At 50.1% G+C, this 13,901-nt stretch overlaps 1 long non-coding RNA gene across 1 annotated transcript; it reads right to left on the bottom strand.

Moving 5' to 3' along the window:
- Window positions 1-4,162: 4,162 nt before the first annotated feature.
- LOC147650745 (uncharacterized) lies at window positions 4,163-9,180 on the bottom strand. The gene is made up of 2 exons (XR_015275904.1): window positions 7,652-9,180; window positions 4,163-7,396 (listed from the first exon to the last, which is right to left on the bottom strand). It is a non-coding gene; the product is annotated as an uncharacterized LOC147650745 (long non-coding RNA).
- Window positions 9,181-13,901: the final 4,721 nt, after the last annotated feature.

Below are 13,901 nucleotides of genomic sequence, written 5' to 3'. Positions count from 1 at the left end.
TGGGGGTGCAGCAGGAGGATCCGGTTCTCAGAGCACATTGAAAAGCAAACGTGGGGCAAACAAGCAGCCCCATGATCTCAGGGGCTCTCAGGATGGCTTTGGAGGGGGATTTCGCTGCCACAGCACCAAGGGGCACATCAGAGGGCTCAGCACAGTCCTGCCATAGATCTGTATCCGATGAGAGCCGGGTGCATCCCAGGCTCCTCCCACCGAGGCCTCTGGGCCACAGCAGCACGTGGCCGCCTGTAGTTAAGTGGGGGATTATGCATGTCTGAACAGCTGGCAGTGAACTCCTAAACTCTGGAAATCAAACTGTGCCCTGCAGAACGGCTGCCCTGCCGCCGCCGAGGTCAGGGGGATTTGTGGCTGCCTGTAAAAGAGCCAAATCTGTATTTTCTTCCCCTGCTGAAGGTTGTGCCACGATGCCCTCAGCATCTGGCTAATCCAGCTGGTGTCCTTCACCCACATGCACACCTGCCCATCTCCAGTGCCCGCCGAGGCCACACGGGCTCCTCCCTGGTACCCCAGCTCACACAGGGCAGCAGCAGGGACCCCCACGCACTTGTGAGTGCCACAGCCTGGCTGGGAGACTCTGCTAGTCTCCAATGCTGTGAATTTGGTCTGTAGCATTGTTTTGATGACAGGAGTGGTGAAATAACACCCAGGGGATAGAAGGGATACCAAAATTATGATACTGCCCTTTGGAATTATTTCACGGTCAATGTAGCTTTCCTGTCCTCATGGTGATATTTTACCCAGCCATTGCTCAGAGGATCCCTGTCTTCTATTAATCCATTTCAGTTGATGCACGGAATGAAATGCTATATTCCCCCCAGCCCTCCTGCTGTCCGTTTTGTTTCCAAGCAGCGGCTCAGGCCGTGGTGCTTGCCTGCTGCTGGGAATTCTGATGGGCTGTGGCAGAGCAGGGCTGGGGGATTCATTCATCCGCCTGCTCTCTCACAAGCTGCTCGTGTATTATTGATAACCCAGGGCTGAGTGATTATTACATATATAAATTTATTTTAATTTCTTATGATTGCTGCTGTGATTAAAGGATGTGCCAGGTTGTTCGTAGCCTGATAGCGATTAGGCACTACAAGCCATGGCACAGATAATGTTCAGGGCCTGGCTCAGTGAGGCTGATAGATGAGACAGGACTGCTTTTCCCACACAGGGCTTTGTCCCAGACCTGCAGAGGGATTTCAATGCCTACAGTTCCCTTGGTTTCAGTTCTGGTGTGTCTGAGTGCTGGTGTTGAGCTCAACACAGGGATGTCCCCATGCCCTGGGATTGTCTTATCCAAGCCAGACAGGAGAAACTGGCTTTTCCTGGGCATCCAGAAACAAAACCAAACTTTACTGTTGCTTATTTATCCCATTTTTCATGGAATGAGGAACTTTGGGCTGGAATTATAAAGGTATCATACAACATCACAGAGTATCCTGAGCTGGAAAGGACCTCCGGATATTGAGTCCTGTGATTTTAGGTACTTAGTTACTCAGTTAAAGATGGAGAGAAAAGCTGAGGAAGATGAGGTGGCTATGCCCTCCTCACTTGCCCCATAGACACTGACCTGCATTTTAAATGTCTCAATATCTGGCCATTAGGACCAAGTAAAGCTAATTATGTGAGTAATTCTGTTGACTTAGTTATTCCTGTAAACATTGACAGAATCAGCTCTCCTATTCCTCAAGAGAAAACACTTCCCAGCAGAAAATACAAACAAATTGCTCTTCATATCATAGCATTTTAAAATAAAAATATCAATAAGGAGCTAAGTCAAAACCGCATTTTAGATTCAACAGATTATTCAGCAGAAAACATGAAAACAATGAAGCTCCTCTGACGATGGCAATCAGCACATGTAGAAGTATTGCTTTTTCAGATCACAAAATCTCAATACCCAAGATCAGTAGAAAACTAAGTAGAAAATGCTTTTTATAGGATTCAAATTCCAATTAAATTAGAGCAGATTATTCAACAAGAAAGCCTACAAAATGAAGTCTCCGTTTATGTATTGGAAAGCAAAATGCAAATATGTTGCTTTCCGGCTCACAGGGTTTCAAACCAAAAGACAAACTTACTTTAAGTAAAAATTATTTCATTCAAATTCTGGGGGAATCGACTCAAGTAACTGATCCTCAACTGAATTATTCAGCTTTTTTACCAACAGACTTATTTCTTCCCTCTTTATTCTTAATTTGCCTATTCATAAATCCCACTGCTTTGTCAGTCATAAGAAATACTTTCCAGTGGCTTTGACAAAGCAGAAATTAGCAGGGAAGGGAACTGGCACATAACCGCCTCACTGCAGAATCCTTCCTTGCAGCGTAAGGTATTTTTTTCTTCCTGGAGCTTTAATGCCAGCAGAAATCAATGTGAGATTTCAGCTCACCCTCCTGCCTGATGCTCACTGCAGGGCTTCAGCCAGGCTTTGAGCTCCCCGTGGTGGCTGTGCTGGACCCGTGTGGGGCTGTGGAACATGTGCTGGGGGAGTCACGCTGCTGCTGCCCTTCCGAGGGTCCCCGTGGCATCCTCAGGGACAGCTTCACTTCTGGAAATGCTGCCTTGGACCGAGCGGTCCTGCAGGGCAGATGATCGTGCTCTTCAGTCAACAGCTCTGGTACTCTGTTTCCTTTACTCTTAAGCACTGGTATCTTCTTCCCACCTGGAATTGCCAGGCTTTGACTTGGAGTCATTGGATCTCATTCTGTGAGCTTGTGAAGGTCGTGGGTGTTTCTAAAGGAAACACCAGTGATCATAAATATTTCCTTTTGATCTGCAGGCATCAACCTCTGGTGATCTGAAGAAGATTACAGCAAGAGTTTGAGTTAGAGTGGCAGAGCTAGATGAAAATCTTAGCTCTGTAATTTTACTAGGAAATGGGAAATATTTTAACAGGAAGATTAAATGGATCTTAAAATACAGAATTTAAAAAGAAGAAAGGAATTTGTTCAATTGACACACCAGAGGAGTTGTAGGAACCTTAGAAACAATTTGTAAAACCTTGTTAAATAGGAGAATGCTCTGCAAATCCATCCAGTTTTCCTGAAGAACTTTGAACTTTCCTTCTCCCTCTGGTCTGCAGCGATTTACTGCTGTGTCCATAGAGCAGTAACCAGCCTGCAGCTGCATCCTGACACCCCAGAGATGTGATGTGAGATATAAAAGCAGTCAGGGTCCCTCCTCATAAGCAGTTCTGCTTCTCCCAGTTTCCTTAGATGCACTGTGAGGCTCATGTTAGTGGAAGGAGTGGAAAGAGCAGTGCTTCGGGTCACTTTGAGGGTGATCTTCCTTCTTCTCTGGAAACATCACTTTGTGTCTCTGCTGCAAAGTGGCTTCTTTTCCTCACCTCCTTGTTTTGAAGGGCCACTGGGATGGTTTTGCCATTTCCCCTTCTCTCAACAGCAGCCTGGGAAAGGACAGTGAGGTGCTGCAGGGGTTGGGGGTCGTTGCCAGAGAAGCAGTGACAGGGGGTGACAGGTTGGATGTGGCACCCTGTGAGTGGGAACGTGCTCCCATCCTGTCCAGCCCTCTGCCTCCTGGGATGTGACAGGAACACTGGAGGTTTTAGAAGCAGCCCAGAGAGCAGCTGGGGTTTCTGGCACCTGGAAAGCTCTTGAAGATGGTTTACATGCTTGAGAGGCACTTGGATGTGCTGCTGCTGGAACAGGGATGTCCCTTCACCATTCCTCTCCCTTATTTCTTGCCTGGAGGTGAGGGTTCCCCACCCTTTGGTGCTCCAGCTGTGAGGGAGACTCTCTGCACAAGGAGTCTGGGGAATGGCACAGCTCCAGGGTTTTCCTGGCAGTTTCCCAGCCTTCCCCAGCAGGCTGGCAAGGCGACCTTGACTCGTCTCATGGAGCAATCAGACTCTGTAGCTGCTGCTGCTGCTTAACACTGGCTTCATGCTTCCCAAGCCTCCTTCTCTCTGGTGGCAGAGGACATAGATCTGGGGGAGAAGGTTTGTTATCAACCTCTTTACAGACTGCAGTGTAGGGGGTGGCAGCAGAGTGGAACCCCAGCCCATATCTTCTTCCTCATGTAGCTTCTGCCTTGTGCTCACAGGGAAGGGCTCTTACAGGTACCATACAGCAGAGGGGCTGAGATTCTCACAGGATGGAACTTTATCAAAGCCTCAGTTGAACTGGTGGCTTTTAGGTCCTGTCCTGGCATAGCTAGGACAAACTCAACTTCTGCTGGAAGGAAGGGACAAAGCAGAGGACAGGGGCTGTCTGTGGTCTGGGGGAGCTGGGGAGGAAGATGGAGAGAGAAGGAAAGGGAAGGGAGATAAAAGGGCAAAGGGCTGCTTCCTCCATCTCATTCTCCATGAGGGTGGCTGGAACAGCCCACAGTGTCCCTCCCTGCAGAGGGCTTTCTGCAGAGCTCCCTGCTCCACCAGGAGGGAATGAGAAAGCAATGTCAAATATATGTTTGAAATGTCAACAGAAGGGCCCTGCAAGATTGACTGCAGTCTTGTGAAATATTTAATTCTTTCTCTCCTTATGAAGAGAAACGTTATTCTGGATAAAAGATAAATTCAGGGGGAACAGGGCAAGCGAGGAGGGGGGGCAGAGGGGGAAGAAGTGTGCAGGGAGAGGGACGGACTGGCTGTCTCCCTCTCTCGCTGCACCCCTAACAGGGTGCCTCTTACTCATCACAGGAAATACGGGCTATTGCTTCATAATCTCAGCCTCCTTTATTTCTATCACCTTCTTTTCCCTTTCTGCTGCCTTTATCTCTGCATAGATTCCTATTGCAAAGCCCACCTGCAGTCTGCCCCCCCCAGCCCCAAACAGCCCTGGCACAGCTCACCCCAAAGCATGGTGACACCAGTGGTGGCCCAGGGCCCTTGGTGGGACAGCCATGAGGGAGCCAAATGTGACAGAGAGGTGGTGACCAGGATACCCTTTCTCTAGGCCTGCAGGTTTTCTGCTGCCTAGGAGTTTGGTCTTGCTTTCTGACATGGGGTCTGATGCTGCAGATCCAGGGGGACAACCAGGATGAGGGGGGTGGGGAGGGCAATAAAAGCATTCCCCTTATCTGCTCCCTACTCAGCATCATCATCATCTGCTCTGCTTCCAGGGGCTCTCTGCCTGTCCCTCTGCCTACTGAGGGGAGCATGGGGGCAGCCAGGGCTCCGTGGGAGCTGCACGTGGGCTGTACCCAGCACTCTGCCCTGCCTTCAGCAGGTTGTGACAGTGACAGCTGATCTGGTGGCTCTCCCTCCCTCCCCTGCTGTGCCAGGGCTAGCACTCCGAGTGGGAGAGGGCTGGATGTCTACACACAAGCTCACCCGGAGTCTCCAGAGCCCTGTGGCATCTGGTAAAGGCAGTAATAGCCATAAATCCAACTAAGGCCATGTGAGCGAGGCCAGAACTAGCTCAGGAAGCATCTCCCCATCCCTGCAATTCCTGAGATAGAAAAGAAGTGAGTTCCCACCAGCAGCACAGATGAAAAATTCTAATACCAGTAAAAAAAAAATATTAAAAAAATCTCGAAAACCCCCTTTTTGATTCCTCTGAATAAGGGTTTTTTATATGCTTTCAAAACATTTTGATAGTTGCTTTTCGTTTCTAGTTCTTTTTTGCAAACTATAAATTACCTTAGATTTATTAACCTAAAAATTGATTCTCTCTTATTTCAAATGTGTCAAAAATGGGACATTTTGACTTTTTGAGCCTTTTTCCAGGATTTTTATGAAGTGGGTAATTTGTCACAATTGATCCTTTTTTGAGAGGCTTTGAATTTCAACAAACTGGTATTTACTGCTGAAAACACAGTGAGTTGACAAATTCCCAAACCAGCTACTGTTATTTCAGGTTTCCAGAGCAGAGTGGAGGAATGTTTAGGTACATGACAAGCAACTTTAGACCCTGGGTGGGGATGCATTCTGAGAATGGGCACTTCTTGGATTATTCCAGCTCTTTATGCAGAGACCTGGAGCTGAGAAGTGTGCCAGTGTCCCCTCCTGAGTCCCCCTGGGCCACCCGTGTCCCTGCCGTGGAGCAGAACAGCTCCATGACTCTGCTTGCAGCTCCCCACAGAAACCACAAGCACTGGCATCACTAGCATCTGTGCTGCTGGACTCACTGCAGCGTTAAACCTTGATAAATGCCTTTAATATTTAATTGGTCTTTAAAAAAGATAAATAGGCAGGATATTAAATGCAACTCCTCAGGCAGAGTAAGGCAAGTAATGAATGTTACCCACGACTGGTGGCATCTGCAAAATGCACTTTTAGTGTGGCTTGAAACCAAGGGTTTGGGAGATGTTTCCTGTTCTTGTTTCCCAGATGGAGTTTGGAGGTGCTCAAACATGGGACTTTCACATTGCAAATGGGATGTGGGATTGCTTACACACCCTCCACCATGTGTGCTGACGAGGTCACCAGAGGTTCTCCTGCTCCAACCTCTGCTGCTGGCCTCAGCCAAGCAGGAGGTGGGAGTTCCAGCCATTAAAAACTGTTTTCTAAGGACCAGCAGTTTTTGTGCCATTTACAGTAGCAGATAGGGGCAAAAAGCACTGGGAAGTTCAGCCTGGAATAAAGCCACAGAGCCAGATTAGGTGTCTGAGTCCCAGGGTGCAGTGCAGCACTGCAAAGTTGCATCTGCTCAGAATGTTGCAGGATTTGCATGCAAATTCCCACCTCCAGCTGTTCCAGGTTTTCAGAGGACTTCAGCTCTAGCACCACATGTCCTGGAGTCAGTCCATGCCTTGGGAAATCAATTCCACTGCCCCGCTGTGACACGAGATCACAGTCAAGAGCTTTGGCCTGGCTATGGGCAAGTTATGAACTCTGCAGTGGTGCATGGGCAGGTAACCTTTGGGAAAACTAAAACAAACAAAGCCCTACTCAAAGACCTTTTGATGTTCAGTGGAGGCTCAGCTGTGCAGAAACAGCACATTTAGGTTTTAGGGGAAGCTGGGGTTCTCATGATACCCTAACCAGCAGTCCTCCCAGCAAAGGTAGCGATGCAAAGAGCATCCTGCCCTGCCATCTCCAGCACACTTGTACGACCACTCCAGTGTCACCAGCACAAGTGGTGGGTGAACCTCTACATGTCTACAGGCCGATTTTTCAATCAGAGGAGCACTCAAGCTGCCCAGAGTTCAGGTCCTTGTCTCTCTGATGCCACTCCAGTGTGATCAAGTGGGCTGAAGATCCCAAGGGAAAGAAGCTTTGCTATGGAGTTGCTATTGCCTGGGGCTCTTGGGCTGGGGGTGGCACCAAAATAGCTACTCTTCCAGCTCAGCTCCCTGTTGTTCACCCACAGCAGTGTCTGAGCCACCATCAGCTGCTTCTAAATATGGAGAAATGCTGCAGGCCTTCAGCAGCTACACTGGGGAGATGCTGCTAAACGCCCTGGAATAATGATCCTGCTGCTGGGAGGCCCTGGAAGAACAGAGGAGACAGGAGGCAGCGGAAGCAGCAGCAACAGCAATAATAACCGAGGAGCAATCCAGCAGGGAAAGGCTTTGATCTGAGGGCTGGGAGACAGGTCTTCTGTCTGCAGGGGATTTTTCCTGCACAGGTTGAGGGAGGGACCAGGGATTTGTTGGGGGGTAATGAGAAGCAGGAGCTACACCCCACCCACATGGTATTGTGCCCGACTCAGCCATGTTCTGTGTGCAGCAGGGACATCCCTACCTGGTCACAGCTTTCTGCTCTCCCTCCCTCCAGATGGAGTGGGTGGAGGTGGCTGCACGTCTGCATCAGCCAGATCTCACAGCTGTGCCGTGTGGTGCAGGCAGGCCCTGCCTGCCCTGTCCCACTGCCTGCCCAGGACCGAGCTGGCTGCCACTCTGTACCGACCAGCAGAGCAGTATTTCCCAGCCAGGACACACACACGCTGCACTTCTTCACTCATGGAGCTCATCCAAACACACCCAGAGAAAGATGGGAGAAGCCATTGTAGTCCAAAAGGAGCCAGATGCATCCAACTCTCTGCCTTTTCCTTTCTCTCTTTTCTTTCCTCCTTCTTTCACTTTCATTCTCCCTCCTCTGCAGAATCAAAACATTTTGGAGACTGCACTCCGTGCTAGCCTATTATTAACAGAACCTCCTATCTCCCTGCTTCAGGATGCTGCCTGGATCCGACCAATTACCAGCTCCCTTGATGTATAACACCATAAAACCCTTAACCTCATTATAGAAAATTTCTTTTGAATGGCCTTTAAAAACCATCTCATTACACAGGAAGAACTGTAATTACCTTTAACGAGACTGAGATATTGTGCGAGCAAGTGCGTTTGGGCTGTCAAAACAGGAGCAGTGGGAGATCATCTCCAGCCGGTTTCACCACAAGGGCAAACGCTTTGTAATTCCCTCCCCTGTGCTCTCCTTATCCCGGCCCACCCCTGCCCCTCACTCCTCCTTTCTCAACGCCTTCCCTGGGCAAACACAGCTGCTGCTCATGCTGCTCTGCCTCCCCAGGTAAAGCCCATCTTCCCCAGGACTTGGCTCTGAAGCTCCTGGTGTCTGCAGCGTGAGCAAAGCTCTCAGCCCTGACTCGTGGTGGATGCTCTCAGAGGGCTGGGCTTGGCCAAGTGGAGCCAAGAAGGTGATGATGTGTCTCCTGGGACATGCCACTGTCACAGCTGAGGGATGACAACTTTCCCAAGCAAAGCCATCTGGTGTGACAGGGAGGGCTGAATGCCCCTTTGTCTTCACTATCTTCCAGCGAGGAACAAAACCACCTTTTTTGTAGGGCAGACCCATCTCTGCTCCTTCCAGCTGTGGTCTGGTGATCTGAAGGGCAGGGGTGTGTCCCTGAAGACGGTCAGGATTTGGTTTTTTGCTGACATGATACAGCTCATCCCAGAGGATGGCCTGGAGGGGTTAATCTTTTTTTTCTTTTTTGCGTATGTGTGACTCAAATGAAGATTTTTTTTTTCCAAACAAAAATTTTTCCATCCCATCTGTCACTAATGTCAAGGCACTCCTTTGCCCACATCCATTTTTTATAAAGAAAAAATAAAAATCTAACATACTTTTAGGAACATCTTGAATCCATGTTGCCAGAGCAGTGATACGTTCCCTTTTTCTAGAAGGAGCTGTTGCAGTGTTAACCCCTGGTGTTCATCCCCAGGGTTTCCCCCACTGGGCACCTCTGCCTCCTCCTCCTGTTCCCTCCTGGGGCGTTTCTGGCTGTTGCTTCTTTATTTCTGACTTTTATTATTTGTACCCCTGGGACGGGGTCTTTTTTGTGGGCGTGTTTTGCTATTGACAAAGCAGCTCAGGACCCTGAAGGCTCAGCTGGCACGAGTTAAGCTAATTATTCACAGCCTTATTGCCCTAATTGCCCCAATGACCTGCACCTGGGGCTGCCCCCGCTGCCTCAGAGCCCTCAGGAACGGCCCCCTCACGCTTTTGCACAGCTTCAGCATTGGAGGATGTGTTTTCTGGGGCTCCAGCCTGTGGATTTTGGAGCCTCATTTGTTGCTGTTGGGGGACCAGGCTGCAGCTCCCACCTCCTCCTGCTGTTTTTGGAACCAGGGGTACGTGTCCCACCACGGAGGGCACCCTCTGCTCCTGGGCTGCCTTCTCTGAAAGGCCGGCCAGCCACCCTTGTGCTGTGGGAACACATTCCTGAATCCAGCCGGTGAGTTTTGACCCCACAGGAGGGGAGCTCCTGCTATCGAGGCCTCTGTCTATGAGAAAGGTTAATTCCTGGGGCTCCCCATTGCCTGTAGAGCTGGTAAAGGGAGTGTCAGTGTTATACAGAGGGGAAGTCATGCTTTATTTTGTGTAAGACGGCTTTGCTGGACAGGAGTTGAAGAAAAGGTTGTGAGGGAAGCAGCTATGCTGTCCCCGCTGCTGCATGCTGTGCTTGCTCTGCTGCCTGCTTCCAGGGCTGGTTTTTCCTTTCATTCCCCTGAATGCCTTGAGGGAGGCCTGGACTCACAGTCTCCTATTCCATCTACTAAAGATGGCTGATAATCACCTTGGATAGTTGCCTTTTCTATCCCCTGTGTGTGTGTGTGCCAGAGGCTCTGGGAAATGATCTCCGTGCTTCCCCCTACCTAAGCAGCAGCCTCAGGGCTTTCTGTGGCAGCAGCCAGTGCCAGTTCTTCGGCCTTCCTGCTGCTCTGGCCTCTGTGCTGTAGGAGCACAGCCCTGGATTGTGCTTTCCTGTGCCATGAGGTTTTTATTGGAGGATGTGTATCAGGGTGGGCAGCACCAGCTTGGTGTGTTTGGGAGCAAGGATGGGTGTGGGGCAGGACCCTGCTGCCCCTGGCACCCCGCAGCAGGAGCTCTGCCTCCGGAGGGGCCCTGGGCAGCATGTCCTGGTCTGCAGCTTGTGGTGGCTGAGGAGTGTTCTCGTCCTGCTCTAACCACCCTCTGGAGAGGGCTCTGTTCAGCCTCGATGTCTCTGACCTTTTCAGTGTCGTGCAATAGCATTGGCTGTGGAACTGCTTTCGGAGCTGTTCGCTGTCTAATGAGCCTGTGGGGATTGGGGGGAAATGGGCAGCCAATAAAAATATAGAATATTGAAAAGGTCAGAGCTATTTGGTGGGGGACACAATAACTCACAGAACTTCTCGGGCATTGCATCTGTGACTGCCAGCCCCTGGGTGTGTGCCTGAGTGCAGGGACTGTGGGCTTGCAGCTGGGGGTGGCTGGATATGCTCTTGGGGCCGGGCTGAGCTTTCCAGGTGTGCCAAGACCTCTGTGGGTTGGCACATTGGCCACACCTCTGCAAGAAGGCTTGGAGAAACCCTTGCTCAGAAGGAGACCTTAGAACGTGGGCTTTGCTTGCATCTCTGGAGGGAGAGGTGAGCCTGTGGTCAGGATGTTCTCTGGCATTGCTGACAGGTTCCTGCCATGATTCCAGCAGCAGGGAGCTGGGTGGACAGGGGTCTGTTTGAGGTTGTTTCAGTGTTGCACTCTGGATCTGTACCCCAGGTGTCACAGGCAGGGAGCACAGACCTTCTGGAGAGTACTTGCTCGTGCTGAGGGTGCATCCCTAATTGCCAGCAGCTGAGAGTGCATTCCGAGTCAGCTGTGGCTTTCCTGTGCCCCTCCTACTTGCTAATAAGGGCAAAGCTCTCATGCAAAGCTGTGCTGATTTAGCAAGTCTGTGCCTTATGGGGGGGGGGAACATGCATCCAAAAGTTCCTAAACTGACTCCATTTCTCCAGTGTTAGCACAAAGAGGAGTCTCCCCTTTCTTGTCTCTGACCCCTTTTAGTCCTCAGCTCTGTCCCAGCACATCTGTCAGCTTGTCCTCTGCCACAGGCTGCTGGAGACCTCACCTCTCCAGCCAAGGTGCATCTGATGGCCTTTGTGGTAGCAGAGCAGGGCCAGTGATCTTGCCATATGCCAGGTGTTGGGAGTGGAGGGTGAAAAATGTCTTCTAAAACCCATCACATCATTTTACCTTACCAAAATTGTCATGACAATGCAACACTGAAGGCTTTGTGACAGCCCTGTACCCCAGTGTTGATTATTGGGAAATACCAAACAGCACTTAGCACAGCCCCCTTTCCTGTAAGCAGGAGGCATTTGGAGATGACAATTCATTGAGCTTAACAGTAAAAATTTAAGTTCTGGGAGTGAACCCAGAGCAGCAGGGTGAAAGTGCATGTTGGTGCCAGGCAGGCAGCAGCCAGGACTGTGCACTGGCACAGCAGCAGGATGCTGATCAGCACCATGGATGCTGATTCTTCTGCAGACTCTGTGCTCAGAAGTGTGACTTGGGCAAGTTCCTAGCAGAGGAGACAGTGCTTTATGCCGCTTTCTTTGGTTAGATGTGATGGTTGGATTATTCTGTGGGTTCCCCACAGCTGTGTTGCTGTGTGCCCAGCTCCTGTATGTGCCCTGACCCCAGCTGTGGGTACTGTGGATGTCTGCCCAGCCTGGTGCTTTTTACAGTCCTTGGCTTTGTTATTCTGAGTGTTTGTGTGGCGTCCTGGGGACAGTCTGTGTGATGTGTAGTTCAGTAAATATGTAATGGGGTGTTTTAGGGCTTTATTGCTTTTATGCAGCACTAATGTAATGCTATTTAGAGAGCTCTGGCACACCCATCAGCAGCTCAAGTGGAGCAAAGGAAGGATGTTCTTCCTCTCCAAGCCCATCATCTTCCCCACTTGATGCTCTCAGCCATGATATAGTGGTCTAAAGGTGACAACTTGTCTCTGTGAGCACTCTGAAAAGCAGGCAGTGGGCTCATTAAAAATGACTGTGGATTGGCCCTGTTTTAAAAGGGAGCAAAATATTTGGCCAAAGTCCCATTGGAGCATTTTCAGCTTTTGTGAAAACCTTCTGCTAGACAACTTGTTTCTAGAATTCCTACCAGAACTGGGCTCTTGGGTTTCAGATCCCTTCTGTGAGGAGCTGCACGTGCTCTATAGGGCTTGAGCCAGCCTAGGAGGTGTCATCAGGCTTTAGCTGTGTGTTGGATGGTGTTGGAAACACTGCCTTGCCTGGCATTCCCCTGCTTCAGGGCAGGAATTGGCTCTTGTTCCTACCTGTCTTGTAGGCTGTTCCTGGGAAGGCTGCTACCCTAGAGCAAAGCCTGTTCTGTGGTGAGCCTTGTGCCCCTGTCCCACAGCACAGCACATGGGGGCTGGGACTCCCATGTGGATGGATGCTCCCTGCAGGTTGTAGATGTGCTGGTATTTTGGATTGGCACCTCAACAGTTTGGGCCCCTGGCACTTAATAACTGCAATATCTAATTTTAGTGTAATGGCACTAATTTAATCTGCTGTTCCCAGAATGTGAATGTGCAAGTGACATAAATTAATGTTACATAGAAAAAGTCAAGTTTCTCATGTGAGATCAATAGATCATAATGTGGTGATATTTGAAAATACATCTTATTAGCAGTTCATATTTTGGCACTTACCATGGATTCCCACAAGCTCCTTCCCCTGCTGTCCCAGGAAGCTGCTGTGCATGTGGCTGCTGACAGCATCAGTAGTCCTGTGAGATAATATTGCCTCTGCTGGATGTCACTTTGTGGCTTTTATCCCATGGGAAATGAATGAAGAAAGGTTGGAGTGCTGCAGGGCAGAAGCAGGAGCCTCTGGCATCTTGCAGCAGTGATGAGAAGGGATTCCTTCAGAGCTGGCTCAGGGTGTCCAAGCAGGCTGACATTGTGTGGTGCTGTTGTGAACCAGCCTGAAAAGTGAGGTAGGGAGGGGAGCCCGTGGTGGCTCTCCTGGATAAAGGTAGAGGCTCACTGGAACGATGCTGAGCACATCTGTGTGAGCTGGGCTGTGCCTCTGTGTAGATGAGCAGAGGCTTTGAGCTTTCAGGGTGCAAACAACACCATTTACTGCACTGATGAGAGGAAGTAATGTGAGGGCCCCCCCATAGTAGGGCATGGCTTTGCCTCAGCACAATCCTTCTCAGCTTCAGCTTATGGGGCCTCTCCAGAGGCCCTTGTTTGACAGCTTAGTGACTTCCTTGAGGACAGGACTCAGGGTAAAGGCTGTGTGTGTTTTGTCTGTGGACTGGGGTCTCCAGTTACTCCTGTGCTTACCTTCTCCCCATGTGCAGTAGATGGTGCTGAGTTGATTTGTCTGCATGAGTCAGGCTCTTTGGCAAGGGGCTCAGAGCTGAGTTTTGCAGCCAGCTGTAAAAATAACCTTCCAGGGCATGTGCACTGCTCCTCTCCTCTCACATGCCTTGTGCTGCTTCTTCCTCCTTGGGAGGAAGCTAATCTCCTCTGCAGACCTCACTATCAGAGCAGATTAGAGCAGCTCCTCCAGTGCTGCAGAGGAATTGCCAGGATCAGAGGTCTGGATTGTAGCTGTGGGGGATGATTCCTCTTTCTGTAAGCCTGGATGAGAAAGGTGGTGAGCAGCCATTCTGCATCGGTGGAGTGTGCTGGAGAAGATGCACTTCCCTCTGGTCCCCAGAGCCAACGGAGCTGTGCTGGGCTTTGCTCAAA

This window comes from Cyanistes caeruleus, chromosome 13 (genome assembly GCF_971803275.1).
Source record: "Cyanistes caeruleus chromosome 13, bCyaCae1.hap1.1, whole genome shotgun sequence".
Classification (NCBI taxonomy): domain Eukaryota; kingdom Metazoa; phylum Chordata; class Aves; order Passeriformes; family Paridae; genus Cyanistes; species Cyanistes caeruleus.
This window is presented reverse-complemented; position numbering and strand designations above follow the sequence as displayed.